The following is a 15,355-nucleotide window of genomic DNA, read 5'->3' as shown; positions in this document are numbered from 1 at the left end:
GATCACAGAAAAGAAAGAAAGGAATTATAACCATAAAATGCCAGAAATGAAAATCTAGAATGGAATACATCAATGTGATGAGAGGTCATGGAGGAGCCAAATGGACTTGTCTTACTTGAAAATTTAGATACTGATAGGGGTGTATGAACATGAATGTGGATCCCAAGTTAAGGGCAATCATAACTACCGAATAGGATAAATCACTTTTAAACTAATGAACTAAGACCATATTTCTTGGATGGAAAACTAGAAAGAAAATATGAGAAATTAGAGTAATGGAAAATGTAAAATAACTTGACAATATCAAGGTCATATAATGAGATAATCTCATACATTAAGAGAAGTCTCTTAGGTACCAATACAAATCAAGATCAGAGAATAGATAGTCAACAAAAGATACATATACAAGAAGACATAAAAATTGAAAATAGAAAGAGGGAAAGATTTATCTATACAATATAAGCCAATATGAAACTGGAATAGCAATGTTATTATCTTTAAAAATGGGCCTTAATAAAAAAAATTATAAGGGACAAGAAAAGACATTAAATACTCGTAAAAAAAAGTCAAGAAGATATGACCATAAACATATTATCTTTTTTTAAAGATTTATTATTTTTTTGAGAGAGGGGTGAGGAACAGAGGGAGATGGAGAGAGAGAATCTGAAGGAGATTCCCCACTGAGCTTCCGACATGGGGCTCAATCCCACAACCCCAAGATCATGACCTGAGCTAAAATCAAAAGCCAGATGCTTAACCAAATGAACCATCCAGGTGCCCCAAACGTATATTCTTAATAATACAAAGTATTGAGAATTAGTGATTGACCTCTAATTCTTTGAGACTAAAGTAAAGACCTTATACTTCATCTTAATACCTCAGTAGAACTAAGATATCATTTCAGTGTCCAGTGGAAACTAAATAAAAATTTTTAAACAACCTGAGAAAGGATCCAACCCCACAATCCTGTCTTCCACAAAATATTTCTATTTGGTTCACACAACATATGGAGCATATGGCTTATTAAGGGTAAATGGGTATTACTATTTCATGGCTGTAAATGAAATGTCTGAGTTGTATCAAATCAGTCACACATGGGTGAACTTCAACAAATCTAAAAATCTGGAAAAATGTTATGCTCATATTTTAGTGATAGGAGTAAAACAGTGGTTATATTAAGCAAGATGAAGCCACATACGAACATTATGCCCTGATGTTTCAAAATAAGAGACTCCTTCACTATGTAAATACCACATGGTATATATGGTTTTTGTTACACAGAATAAGTAAAAGGATAGCAAAAAAAAAAAAAAAAAAAAGCAATGAGACAAACAAGTAGGTTGTACCATATAAAATTGAAAATTGATAAAGTTGATGTTGTTGTAGGTAAAAAACCATTGAATAATAACTGTTGAATAATGGTGATTTCATGTGGATCAACCTCATACAAAAGATGTTTTAAAAAAATAAGCCATAGCATTAAAGGAAGTTTAGATAAACAACTGTGCTCAAAGTTAACATAGATCTGTATGTGTATATATAGGTGTTTATGTGCATATGTACACATATAAATGTATATATATATAAAATCAATTTACAAAGATTCAATTTGCAAAGATGAATGTTTCCAACAGAGTTATTATATTTCTGGGCTAAGGGCCACCTCCTTCTACAGACCACTGCCCTCAGCTGAGGAGAGTATCTTGATGCTGAGTTTCTTCATACTCTCCAACATCATGGCCACCCACAACCAGAGACTAACTGAAGTGAGTATCAGATGTCAGCACCTCTTCCTCCAGGGTGGATAACTTTGCAACTTATGCTCCCCTCTCCCTGTGAATTAGAAAAAGGTTGACCACTACCTGGGAACACATATGCTTTGTTCTTTGCCCTCCTCAATTAGGGTTCACTACCTCTCTTATAGGAAGTTTTTCTGAAGATCACACCCTCAATAAACAACAAAGACCTGAACCCTTGTTTCAGGCTCTGTTTCTCTCTTTTTTTTTTTTTTTTTAAGATTTTATTTATTTACTCACAAGGGACAGAGAGAGAGAGAGAGAGAGAGGCAGAGACACAGGCAGAGGGAGAAGCAGGCTCCATGCAGGGAGCCCGATGTGGGACCCAATCCCGGGTCTCCAGGATCAGGCCCTGGGCTGAAGGCAGCGCTAAACTGCTGAGCCACCTGGGCTGCCCTCTGCTTCTCTTTAGAAGAGATCTAGACACCATGCACTAGGGAAGGGGCAGGGAGTGGCTCCGTGCTATGAAATACATGCTCATTTTTCTTCGTCTCTCCATCTGAACAAGATGCAAACTGATGGCAGTTTATTTTCGTTATGCCTATTAAACACAAGCGTGGGCAATAAATTCTAAGGGGCCAGTGTCTTACTTTACAAGAACTTTAAAAATCATCTTTCTTGAAATACAATTTTCTTCACTAAAAATGCCATCCAGCTGTCCTCCTACTGCACATCTCTTTTGAATTAGCAAATTCTTAATTTTTAAGATGATTTTATTAAAAGTGTTATAATGAAAAATTTCAGCTAGATGGTAACAAATGAGCTCAGGGACAGAGATACAAAAATTGATTGTTCTCGGTTTCCTGGAAGAAATTTAAAAGTCAACTGTTTGTGATTACATTAAGTACATTTTAAGAATGATGACTGGCAATTAGATAACCTGAAACATGCCTGGTTTCAAATGCCAGCCTGTCATTAAGACATCTATTGTGTTGAAATGTTCTTTTTGCCCTCTAGTGGAGAACCTAACTAAATAAGATTGATACTTCAGTTTTCAGAACTGCTTCTCTTAAAATATCATCTACTCACTGGCATTCATTTTTTTTTTTAATGTTAAAAGCCCAATTAATTTACATTTACTCATTTTGAACAGAATGTTCTCTATGAACATATTATACAAATCCATCCATTCTGAAAACAATTTGGCATAGGGAAACAGTGCCCCTGCTTTGGTTTCCTGAAAAATCTAAAAACATTAAAAACCAATTTGGAGTTGGCTTTTTCTCCTATTCCACCCATCTCAAAGGTTTTCTATTCTTCAGTATCTGAACAGTTATCTGATTCCCATGAACTCTCAAAGTTGTCAGAAAATTTTTGGAATTGAGAGCAAGGTGGTTTATCTCTGTGATGATAGGAAATAAATTGCCAGACTTATTCACACAGAAGGATTTCTAGTTATGTAGACAGAACAAAAACAGATATCATTATTATTGTTTTAAGATTTTATTTATTCATGAGAGACAGAAAGAGAATGGCAGAAACATAGGCAGAAGGAGAAGCCTGATGTGGGACTCGATCCCAGGACCCCAGGATCATGACCTGAGTCAAAGGCAGATGCTCAACCACTGAGCCACCCAGGAGTCCCCCAAAACAGATACTATTAATAAAGAGCAGAAAGGAAATTTTGACTCCAAAATTCAAGATGACCTCTTTCAGTAAATGTGGCCACCTCAGTCTGTCAAATTATTAGATACACAGTGGTTCTCTTAGCCACTAACCTTTGCAACTGTCACTGTCACAGATGGTTGCAACCTGGGGGTCACAAGATGAAAAGCACTGTGGACTTCATGATAAACCCAGGCACTTCCTATAACTCATACCATGCCCTTGGGTGTGTCACTTCTCATCCTTACTCTCCAGTCTCCTCATCTGTAGACTGAAGGAAGTCAGACGACCTCAGTGGTTAGTTACAGTCCTGAGGTATATGGCATTGTTCTTTGAGCACACAGAAGTCTGTGATTCCAGGGTGGTGGTGGTTGGTGAAGGCCGTGATGTTATCTCCTTGATTTTAACTACCAACTTTTAGCTAGTTTGCTGGAATCTCATACAAATTATTTACTCTCTGAGCTTCAGTCTTTGCATGTGAAATAAAGGGAATAAAACCAATTTTCAGACTGTTTTGAAATTTAAATAAAATGCTATCTGTAAAGTGGCAACTGTTACTTGTGACAACATGGGTGGATCTAGAGGGTATAACGCTAAGTGAAATAGAGAAAGACAAATACCATATGACTTCACTCATATGTGGAATTTAAGAAAGACGATAAAGGAATAAAGAGACAAACAAAAAAACAGACCCTAAATATTAGAGAACTGGTAGTTGCCAGCAGGGAGGTAGGTGGGGAATGGGTGAAATATGTGAAGACGATTAAAAGCACACATCATGATGAGCATGGAGTGATGTAGAGAATTGCTGAATCACTATATCGTACACCTGAAGCTAATATAACACTGTGTTAACTATACTGGAATTTTAAAAAATAAATTTAAAAAATTAAATTAAAACAATAAAATTAAATAAAGTGAAATGTTGGCTTACTTTTTCCAAATATGAATTTCTTTCTTCAACTCACACCCTGCTTTCTTCTCACAAATTCTGCTAACCCAGAGCCCCCAGGGACGCAGAAGCTATCTGGCAGTCTTACTTCTTGCTAATTTCAGTGGCTCCTGGTTCCACTTGCTTCCTTCCCTGTGTGCTTTCATTGTCTTGAGCTTAACCTGTTCCTTTCCTTCCCTGCCTGGCAAACTTCCTGCTTCTGTTCCCTCTCACTGGACTGCCAGCAGGCCCACAAACGGCTTCTTCTCAGACCTCGGTTCAGGCACAGTGGCCTCATGAACACTTTCTGACTCATCAGACTAGATCAGGACTCCTTTAACAGATACTCACAACTTCTCAATTGCCTTCTATGTGGCAGTTGCCACAATCATCATTAAGTAATGGATTTTTTGCATATGTAATTTCTGTTCTTCGTAGTAGAGAAGAATATACCTGGCCAAGACCCCTCACGTTTCTGTGTTCTTGACATTGGGGTAGGGCCAGCAGAGACACCTAAGGGATACTTAGTAAATCTTGGTGAAATCAATAAATAATGTATCGACTTCCAGACTCCAGGTTTCCAAGACTCCTTGTTGGAATAAAAAGTTGCAAAGTCTATGTTCCTTGTTACTGGTAGGGAATTGGGCTATTAGTTAGACAAGGTTTTTCTAATCTTGAACCAAACCACTTAACTTCCTGTTCATGTTCTCATTTTGAAACTATGTGCAACTGTAAATAGCTTATCTCAAAGGAGTGTTATTTTATTCTTAAAATACATCTGTAAAAGATTTTTCACATCTTTAGATCTAAATATTTACAGCTTACATTAGAAAAACATGGTTTTTCTTTTAATTTCAAAGCCCCCTCAGCCTTTGAACCAATAGGTGAAGGTTAGAATTACTTTAGCCCTTTCCTAGCTAAATCACAATCTGCCATAACTTCTGTTGATTAATCTCTGTTAAAATAGCAGAAGAAATCTAAAACAAAACAAAACAAAAAAAACCCTCCTTTCTGATGAGCTACTAAAAAATGTAACCCATGTTGGAAACACCCCTATCATATTAAAAGTTAAATTCATTTATTGCATTTCTGTAGATTCAGAGAGTCAATTTTCTAAGTAGCCATGCAATGTTACTACCAGTTAAGATATTTTCAATAATGGAAATAATATACACTTTACACATGAACTTAATTTGAAAATAGATAAGTAGGAGAACAAACGGAGGGGGGGAAATGAGAAAAGCCAACATTAATAGGGTGAGCTATCCAAAAGGTTTAAAGGAAGCATCCTTAAGATCTTGGACCAGGCTAAAGCCAGTTTATGGTAGAAACTTTCCTACCTACCGATCCTGGATGTAAAAGTTTCCTTCCTTTCTTCTGTCTTCCTAGCTCATTCACACAGGACTGGACCACCAGGAAACCTCATCAGAGGTTCCAGAGTCCATTGCCAACTTCTAATTCCCCATGATGTGAAAAGAAAAGACAGTAGAACTCAAATCTCCCAATAAGTTCTCTGTCTATTACATTTTGGGTGTTTTCCCCGTCTTAGTCCCTAAACTGTGTATTTCTTATTCATCATACATATGGTTAAAAAGGTTCCCTCACTATTCTAACAGATGTCTTGCCCTTGGCTTATTATAAGTGGAGTGATCCTTTACCTAGAAAAGACAAATAATGGATGGAATTGGACTGAAAATATCTCCACTGTGTTCACTTTCCTCTCACTTTGTCATTGCAGACAAGTTATATTTCCTCTTTATTCTTAATCTATAATCTCAAGAGCAGCTGCTTGGAAAGTGGCTAATAAAAAGCCATCAGTAAATACTCTGTTGACATATCATAAAGATAAGATACATTTCAAGTTAAATGTTTCAGCTTTCTTAGCAAAAACATAATTCTAAAGGATTGGTATATTCTAAAATCTCATTTTATGAAAAAGGCACTTTAATTTCTTAAAAAGTAAATCATAAGAAAGTACATGTTGGCAGCTTTGGTACTTTTTCAAAGAGAAATGACTTTTAATAATTGAAATAGTGTACTGGAAAAAAATGTACATTCTGATTCAATAAGTCCATGAATACTGGATATATAAACAGCCCAACTATAAATGTTGCAAGCACATGGGAGTAATTTTGATTAAGAATGGAACCTAATATTTTATGACTTTCTTTAATTAAGGAAAAACAAAACAAAATGAAACCCTATGACCTAAGGTAGTATATATACCATTTAATACTTGTGTTTCTTTTGCTTGATAAAAGTTTTATATGAGAAATCATCAATTATAATCAAGCACTTTTTAACATGTTGGATAGTTTTTCTTTGTAAATTTATATTTTATAATGAAGTTTATCTTCTTGCTGAATCATTACAGAGTTTAAAAGACAAAAGGGGAAAAATCTGCTGCCAATGGGAAAACTTAGAATGTTCAAGGAGATAAAAACTTTTTTTAAGATTTAATTTATTTATTTGAGAGAGAGAGAAAGAGTGCACAAGTGGGCAGAGGGGAAAGGCAGAGGGAGAGACAGACTCCTCGCTGAACAGGGAGCCTGATGCCAACTTGGAGCTCAATCCCAGGACTCTGGGGTTCATGACCTGAGCCAAAGGCAGATGCTTAACTAACTGAGCCACCCATGGCCCCCAAGAAAGTGAAAACCTTTAAGATCATCTAGTCCAGTGGAAGTTATACGTTTAGGAGTTTGAAATAAGTCTCAGTAATCTGCATTTTCAAAAGCTCCCCATGTAATTCTCATGAAATGAGCCCAGTTTTGATCCTAAAGTAAAAGTTTTAGAACCAAGCACAATATCCTACTATTCCAAAGGGAAGAGAAATCCATGGAAAAAGAGTGAAGTGTGTGTCAACAATATCATTTCTATAAATTATATGTATGCAAAATAATAATGCAACATTTGGAAAAAATAAACAAATGAAACAATAGTATAGTGATTATGGGGAGGAAGGAGGGGGAGTAAGAAATCAGAGGTAAAACGAATACATATGTGAATAAATTTGAAAGTATGAAAGAAATGAATAGGTTGTAACAAAAGGAAAAAAGGCATTTTAGATGACAGAAAGGTTCTCCTAGTTATTTCAATGGACTGCTTCTTTACTCCAGCACCAAAATTCTATAAACAATGGGTAGCATGCTGAAAAATATATAAAAGTGAGTACTCAAGTTGGAATATGAAAGGATTACTTCCATGTATTACATGATCTTGGTAAAAATCCTATGCTAGAGATTCCATTTTTTTAACCTTTTTTTTTAATTTCATTAAGTAATTTCTGCACCCAAGGTGGGGCTTGAACTCAAGACCCAGAGATCAATGGTTTCATGCTCTACCAACTAAGCCAGCCAGGCACACCTAGAAATTCTATTTTTATTGCTATTTTATAAGTAAGTAGACTAAAGCAAGAGTTGGATTACTTTTCTTAATATGGACATAAAACAATTTATTCAACAAAATTAATTTAGCAATAAAGACTACAGATGAACTTTTGTTGCATTTCACTGGGTAAAGTAGCTATAAGTGTACTTACTGATCAAACTGGACACTTAATAACAAGGGGCACAGAAATAATTGAAATCATATAATATTAAAAATATGTATTAAATTGTTACATTGGTAGATCTATAAAATATGTGTTTTCAAAAAACTATTTTTAAAAGTGAAATTCTTTTTCCACAAAACAGTGGAAAAACACATATTGATACACTTTTAGAAAAATGTCCAGGACACTAGTCATCTTACCTAGGGAATATATGTTTTCCTCTCTACAGGAAAGACCTTAAAGTCCTGTCCTGACCTCGCGCAGTCATGATCACAGCCTGGGATCTGCAAATAGGAGTGATCAGGGCTGGAGGGGTTCCGGGCAGGAAGAATGGAGGTGAGATAAATACCTAGCTCTCTCCTGCTCAGAGGTGAAAGTTATTTTTCAAGGGTCTACTCCAGAGATCACTTAAATGGAACATGTTAGGAAAAGCTTGCTAGACCCAATGCTTGCATAGAAAACATACAATAGAATTTAATAGCAGTGGAGCCAATGGGAGGATACCTCCGTAAAGAAATATCTGGCCACGCTTATCTCTTTGATGAGACAGAAGCAGACTAGAAATAAAAGAAAATGGTAAATGGCTGCAAACAAGGCACAAGGATAATGCATTTTAGAAACCGAAAGTGAAATAAAAATGGCTGCACAGTCACAAACAAGGTCTCTGAAGAATGTAATTTTTTGAAAAGTGAAAGAGAAGATGTCCTCAGAATGGCTGTCAATGTTCTCCTGGGGCTTCAAAGCTGTTTCTCAGTCTATAAAGATGCTATTCTTACACATAAAACCTTGCAAGCTTTCACTGTAAATAGAGCCTTCCTAAGTAGGAAATCCCAGCCTTGCTTCTGCCAGCACCTCAGAAGTTAGCCCAACTGGGAAGGCTTAGTTCTCCCTCCTCTAGATCCTATTCATAGGTGCTCCATGGGTTTTTTTGTTTGTTGCTGGTGCAAATTGGGCAGAATAGAGACTCAGGGGAAACAGCAGTTAAGGGAGAACTTCCCATCCACCTGGCCTGTGATTGTGCTAAATACAAGGTAGAAAATGTAGCTGTGATAAGAAAAGAGGAAAAAGGACAGAAAGCTGAATGCTTTCATGGGAAAGGGAAAGTAAGCCAGAAAACTTGGGATTTGAGTTTGACTTAAAAAGATAGCTGTGGCTCAGAGATGATGGGCATACAAGACAGAGAACTGAGGCTGAGGACACAGAAAAGAAAAAAGTATGAAGGGTGATCAACTTTCATTTCTGCACATTACATGCAGATTAGCTTCCACACCTGATGGCCAAGACAGTAAGTAGTTGAGGCAGACTCCCATGGTAACATCTCAGTCATACTTAGGAAAAGGAATCTTTCCAAATGAACTGAATTCTCAAAAATAGAGAGTGGGTCCACTAGGCTTTGACCTAGACACTGACAGGTATGTGGTACATGGTACTTTTATTAGCTTTGAAGATAAACGTTTTTGTATGGATTACAAAATGGGGTGAAAATTGGTAAAATTGATGTGGGAAACAAGGGCAGAAGAAAAATTCTTAAATTTCTTTACTACTTACAGCCCACTGACAAGTCCTTGAAACAGGCAGAGTGACCTTCTTCTAGGGACTCAACTGCCTCAATGTTAAAACTTTGCTAAGGGCAAAAGGCAATTTTAGCCCAACTCCTAGGATCCAATAAGTCTACTTTAACATATAAAAATTCCTTTGGAAGCTTCCTTTTATCTCTAAACCCCCCAGATAAATGCTGGCAATCATCTTCCAAGCATATGGCCCACTCATATATGTCTGAAGGGTCCCATGACTAAAGTCTTATTAGACAGTAATAAATGACCTTTTCCTAAAAATAGCTAGCTCTCCCCCCCCACCCAAGGTCCTGGAAACTTGTTTCTAAAATTCTTTAGAGATTTAAACTATCCTTAACCACCTCCCAAGTTGATAGTATATAATGGGCCACTACTCATGAACCCAGTGGTCCTCTTTCTACCCACGCGTCCTATCCCTGTGCTTTAATAAAACCACCCTTTGCACCAAAGATGTCTCAAGAATTTTTTCTTGGCCATTGGCTTCAAACCCTAACATCTTTCTTACATCAAAATGACTCTGAATGAGATACAGTTTTAAGATAGTATCCCCACCCTCTCCAGCCCTATAATTCTCCCGACCTGCACCTATAATTCCTCTGTATCCTTTATTGTTTCAGCCATTTTACATATTCAGGGCATAATATGTTCAAAATAAAGTGTTCTTCTAGCCAAAGTTTTGATTTGCAGGATCCTGAACCTCAAAGTTAGATCAAACACATAAAAGTTGTGAGTATATGTGATACAAATTACTCTATGTCATCTCAGGCCTTGACATTTTACTAGCAGCCTGTGAATTTCACAAGGCTTATCTTTGCCTGAGGGCTCTTTCTGTTTATGCTCCTCTCCCCCAAGCACAGACCTTAAACAAAAACTAGCAGGAGTCCCACCCCCCATCCCCAATCCCCACTTCAGATTGCCCACCTCTGACTTTTCTGCATTCACTCCTGGAATTCCTCAATAAACTCAAACCCTAATTTGCCACATGGTAACTCACTTGATGATACACCCTTTATTAGACATCTTCTCCAGTTCCCCACTTCCTTCAATGGTGTGTCCTGGAACCACCTCCCAATTAACTACTTGCATACGAATCCTCTTTCCAGTAAAATCAAAACAAAGGTATAATTGATTCTCATTATTCACCGTTCATTATGTTCTATAAAGTCACTGCAAACATGGAGTCAGCCAGTCCTGAACCATTGCTCCAAGATGAAAAATAGAAGATTAAGTTCCTGTGAGTCCAGAACTTAATCAATCATACATAATTTTGTTTACGTGTCTTTCTGTTTAAAGACACCTTAATATATATTATTGGTCCATTAAAATTGAACCTATGGCCAACAGCACTGTTAACTCAGCACTGTTAGCTCATGCCTAAAGGAAGCCTACTGGACATGTATCTTTTTTGTGAGGTACACTGCAGCCCTCTTGTGTTTAGAGCACCAGACAGAACTTCAGCACTCTGCCTAAGAGGCCATTTGAAATAGTGAAATCACAAACAAAAAGCACAGAAAGTTAAAACATGTGGTACTAGACAGACAATGAAAAGAATGAATGCTTGCAGCATGAGTGCTCAAAGAGAAAGCAGAACATCACCTTGATCATCTCAGCTGGGAACATGTACATAGGCCAATCACATTTTCCACTCTTTTTCCCATGTCTGCAAATGACCATAAAACTGCAGTGATTTCAGGGCTACAAATAAATTTTATCAGGTAGGCAAATTCATAAGGTTAGACTCCTAGAGTTTCCTACAAGTAAGGGGGCAGGAAAAGAAGAGTGATGAAGGACATGTAGAGTATCTCAGTTGATGGTCCTGAGAGGACCTCACAGAATTGACCTGCTCCCAACATGTAGGTAACTATGTTCTCCCACGTGTGCTCAAGGGGCTCAGAAGTAGCCAACCTAGAGCCAATCAGGGCATGCCATGTAGGGGAAGAAAGTAGAATGTAGCAGTGTATTGTCTGATTGATGGTCATATACCCGATAGGACTGAGGACACCATGGTGGATAGCAGAGCCCACATATAGCAAAGATTAGTGCCTCCTGCCTCCCCATCCCCACCCTACCTATGCTCCTATGCTCAATCAAGCACTCCATAAGCTCACGGGAAATTTCATGCAATGCAAGAAAAAGTGAGCTTCTCCAAATGACTAAAACTGTGTCAAATGTACTGATAAAACTATAAATTGACTCTATTTAGCTCCTACATAAGGTAGAAATAATCCTAGTCAAGCATGGGCTCTTGGTGAATAACCTGGGTCATTTTAGGATTTGTTCATCACAAACACAGATTTATTGCTATACCTACAATGTGAAAAATATCATATTAAGCATGTCACTCCCTAGATAGACACTAGGATAATCTCACCAAATACATAACCAGAGAACTTGTAATATGCATGAAATACTGAAAGGGGAAATTTCGCAGAGGAACAGGGATAATTTGAGTAGGTCTGAAAGGATGAGAATGGTTTGCTTTGCATAAGTAAGGTGAAAAGCAGGAGATATTTTATATGAGGAGAATGCATGAGCAAGTTAAACAGTAAGAAATTCTCAAGGCATGCCTGGAGGAAAAATAAGTGGATTGGTTTAAGTAAAGTAGAATAATAATAAAGAGTAGTGAGAGATAACAACATGACAGGCATAACAAAAGAAGAATCCATTCAACCTGATGAATAACTATTGAGGAAAAAACAGAAAAAGCATAATAGCTGCACCAAGTGTGAGTTTGAGGACTGAGAACTATGTTATTAATGACAGGAGTACAGGATCCAGAACAGAACTAGTTGGAGGGAAAATGAATGGCAAGTTTGAGGTGACAACGTGACATCCTAGGGGAACTGAGAAGTGAGCAGCTAAAGTTATAAAACTAGGTCTCAGGGGAGAAACAGAGTTGGAGCTGTGGATTTGAGAATGATCAGTACTAAGATCATCACAGAAGTCTGTGAGGGAGTGAGTACCTGATGGGAGGCAATTAGAAAGAAGAGGTAGAGGAAGAAATGTCTCCCCCTTCCCCCCCCCCAAAAAAAAAGAAGGAGCAGTCAGGGAGTCAGAGCAGGGCAAAAAGGAAGACCCAAGAGTGTATGATCAACTGTGCCAATTGCTGCAAGGGATAAAAGACACATTGGACTGAGAGCATTCAGCTGAGTTCTCTGACAAGCATTTTACCTCAAGAGAGCAATCTCAATAGAGTGGTTGAAGCAAAAAGACAGAATGCTTTCAAGAATGGGTTAAAGCCTGAGTATAGAGGGAGAATGGAGATAATGGCTATTGATCACTTTGAGAGCAAGAAAGTCTTGGAATTACTAGGCTTGTGGCACTATCAAGCAAAAAGATGGAGATGAGTTCATTTTATCTTGTTTTTATGTGATTTTTTTTCTTTTTGAGGTTTCTGAAAAGAGGAGGGGTTCAACATTAAAAAGGACAAATGAAGACTCAAAACTGTGCTGGGGGGAAACCTGGGTGGCTCAGCAGTTGTGTCTGCCTTTGGCTCAGGTCATGATCCCAGGGTCCTGGGATGGAGTCCTGCCTTGGGCTCACTGCAGGGAGCCTGCTACTCCCTCTGCCTATGTCTCTGCCTCTCTGTGTCTCTCAAGAATAAATAAATAAAATTTAAAAATAAAAAAAAATAAATCTAACTCTTATATTGTTCTTATTATGTTCCAGGCACTATTCTAGGTGCTTTGTACATATTAATACATCTTAATGTCATAATACTCTAGTAAATTGGGTACTCTTATCACCCTCATTTTTAAAGGTGAATAAATGGAGGCATGCAAAGCCTAAATGTCTTACCCAACATCACCATCTGGAAGGAGTGGGGGATTAAGAAATGAACTTAGACCAACTGTCTAGAGACATTGTGCTCTTAACCAAGAGGCTATATTACTTTGAAGGATTAAAGAAAGAGACCTGGAGAAAAAGAGGATCTCATGATTTTTTACAAGATGAAAAGGAAAGTACCTGTGCATCATCATGTATGATATGACATTATAAGATAGAGCTCTATCTTGAAAGTAAGAGAAAAAAGTAGAGATTAAGGTAAAGGTATAGGAAACTCAGAGTCTGATGAAGATTCAGAAAAAATGAGCACATACTACAGATTCAACAGAAGAATTATAAAACCTGTTAAACACATTCTGTAGCCCCAGGTGATGAGGGACTGTTAAAGACAGTTAAGTCAAGTTCAGTGTGGCTCTCCAGAGGGAATTATGGGAAGATTTGAATTTGGAAATGAGCCTAGTAGGTAAAGCTGTAAACCAGGTCTGGCAATGACATTAGGGTACTGGAGAGAAGTTAATTTAGAGAGCAGATTATGGTTTACAATTCCAGACAAGAAGCTATTTCAAGTGAAAAAGACAAGTCTTGAAATCCGGTATGCTACTGGTCCTATATTTATAATATAAGATTTGTAGATGTAGATATCAAATTGAGTAATCTGTATATTTTCATGGTAGCAATTTAAGTTCAAAACTATTGAATGTTCTGATTCTTCCATTAAGAAATATTGTCTTACATTACTATTATTATTATTTCTGATGTGAATGTTTCTTTATTCAGTATCAATAAATCTCTGACCATGCAAGACAAAATCTAATATGAAGATTGTATAAACTGAAAATAATTGTCCCACCTCAAATCACTTGTTCTTCACAGCCTGACCAAGTACAGATTAAAATATGAATGAAAGGGGGATCCCTACGTGGCTCAGCAGTTTGGTGCCTGCCTTCGGCCCCGGGCATGATCCTGGAGTCCCAGGATCTAGTCCCACATCAGGCTCCCTACATGGAGCCTGCTCCTCCTCTGCCTGTGTCTCTGCCTCTCTCTCTCTGTCTCTGTCTCTCAAAAATAAATAAATAAAATCTTAAAAAAAAAAAAAAAGTGGATGAAATACTAACTCTGTCCTTGAACCTCTGTGAATGCTGGCTGGTTCTAGAAAACACCACAAAAATATTAAAAGAAAGAACTACTTAATGAAATTGATATTTATGAAACACAATTATAATCCTATCATAGATGGTAATTTATAAGAATATGTGTATGTTATTTTCAGAATCATCAATTTAGGAACTAAATGGATTTTATATATTTTGGCAAAGGTTAAATCAGGAAGAATTTCAAATAATATAAAATCCCCTAAAATATTATACTTTCCCTGAAATGCTTTTTTTCTAAACCAAGAGTAAGAAACAAAGGTCATAAGAATGTCATCCTGAACTTTGCCCAAAAACATTGTTTGCAGAAAATGGATATTTTATTATTTTTTTATTTTATTATTTTTTTAATATTTATTTATTTATTTATTTATTTATTTATTTATTTATTTATTTTTATTAGACACAGAGAGAAAGAGGCAGAGACACAGGAGGAGAGAGAAGCAGGCTCCATGCCGGGAGCCTGACGTGGGACTCAATCCTAGCCACCCAGGGATCCCCTCAATGGATATTTTATTTTATTTTATTTGTTTTAATTTTTATTTATTTATGATAGTCACAGAGAGAGAGAGGGAGAGAGAGAGAGAGAGAGAGGCAGAGACACAGGCAGAGGGAGAAGCAGGCTCCATGAACCGGGAGCCCGACGTGGGATTCGATTCCGGGTCTCCAGGATCGCGCCCTGGGCCAAAGGCAGGCGCCAAACCTCTGTGCCACCCAGGGATCCCCTCAATGGATATTTTAAAGGCTTAATTCAGAGTTGGTCATTCAGTCATGATAGATGCTATTAAATTGAAAAGTAAAATATTCTTCATGTAATAATGTTCACTTTTTAGATTACTGTCTTTAGACTGAGTTCATGAGCATCTCCTCAAAAAAAACATTTTAGGGCTCAACCGACATTGTACAACTACATTCTGGAGCATATTGATTCGGGCCTTTATTGGTTTCCAAGTACAGAAGTG

At 37.3% G+C, this 15,355-nt stretch overlaps 1 protein-coding gene and 1 long non-coding RNA gene across 39 annotated transcripts in view; one reads left to right on the top strand and one right to left on the bottom strand.

The window, feature by feature from the left end:
* Positions 1-15,355, bottom strand: part of LOC112641773 (muscular LMNA interacting protein) — a 261,862-nt gene that overhangs the window by 19,198 nt on the left and 227,309 nt on the right. The window lies entirely within an intron of this gene.
* Positions 13,617-15,355, top strand: part of LOC112641776 (uncharacterized) — a 55,761-nt gene continuing 54,022 nt past the window's right edge. For both annotated transcript variants that reach the window (XR_004804007.2, XR_003124835.3), the window contains exon 1: positions 13,617-13,834. This is a non-coding gene — a long non-coding RNA (uncharacterized LOC112641776). The remainder of the gene's footprint in view (positions 13,835-15,355) is intronic.

The sequence above is a fragment of the Canis lupus genome, chromosome 12 (genome assembly GCF_003254725.2).
Source record: "Canis lupus dingo isolate Sandy chromosome 12, ASM325472v2, whole genome shotgun sequence".
Taxonomy (NCBI): domain Eukaryota; kingdom Metazoa; phylum Chordata; class Mammalia; order Carnivora; family Canidae; genus Canis; species Canis lupus.
This window is presented reverse-complemented; position numbering and strand designations above follow the sequence as displayed.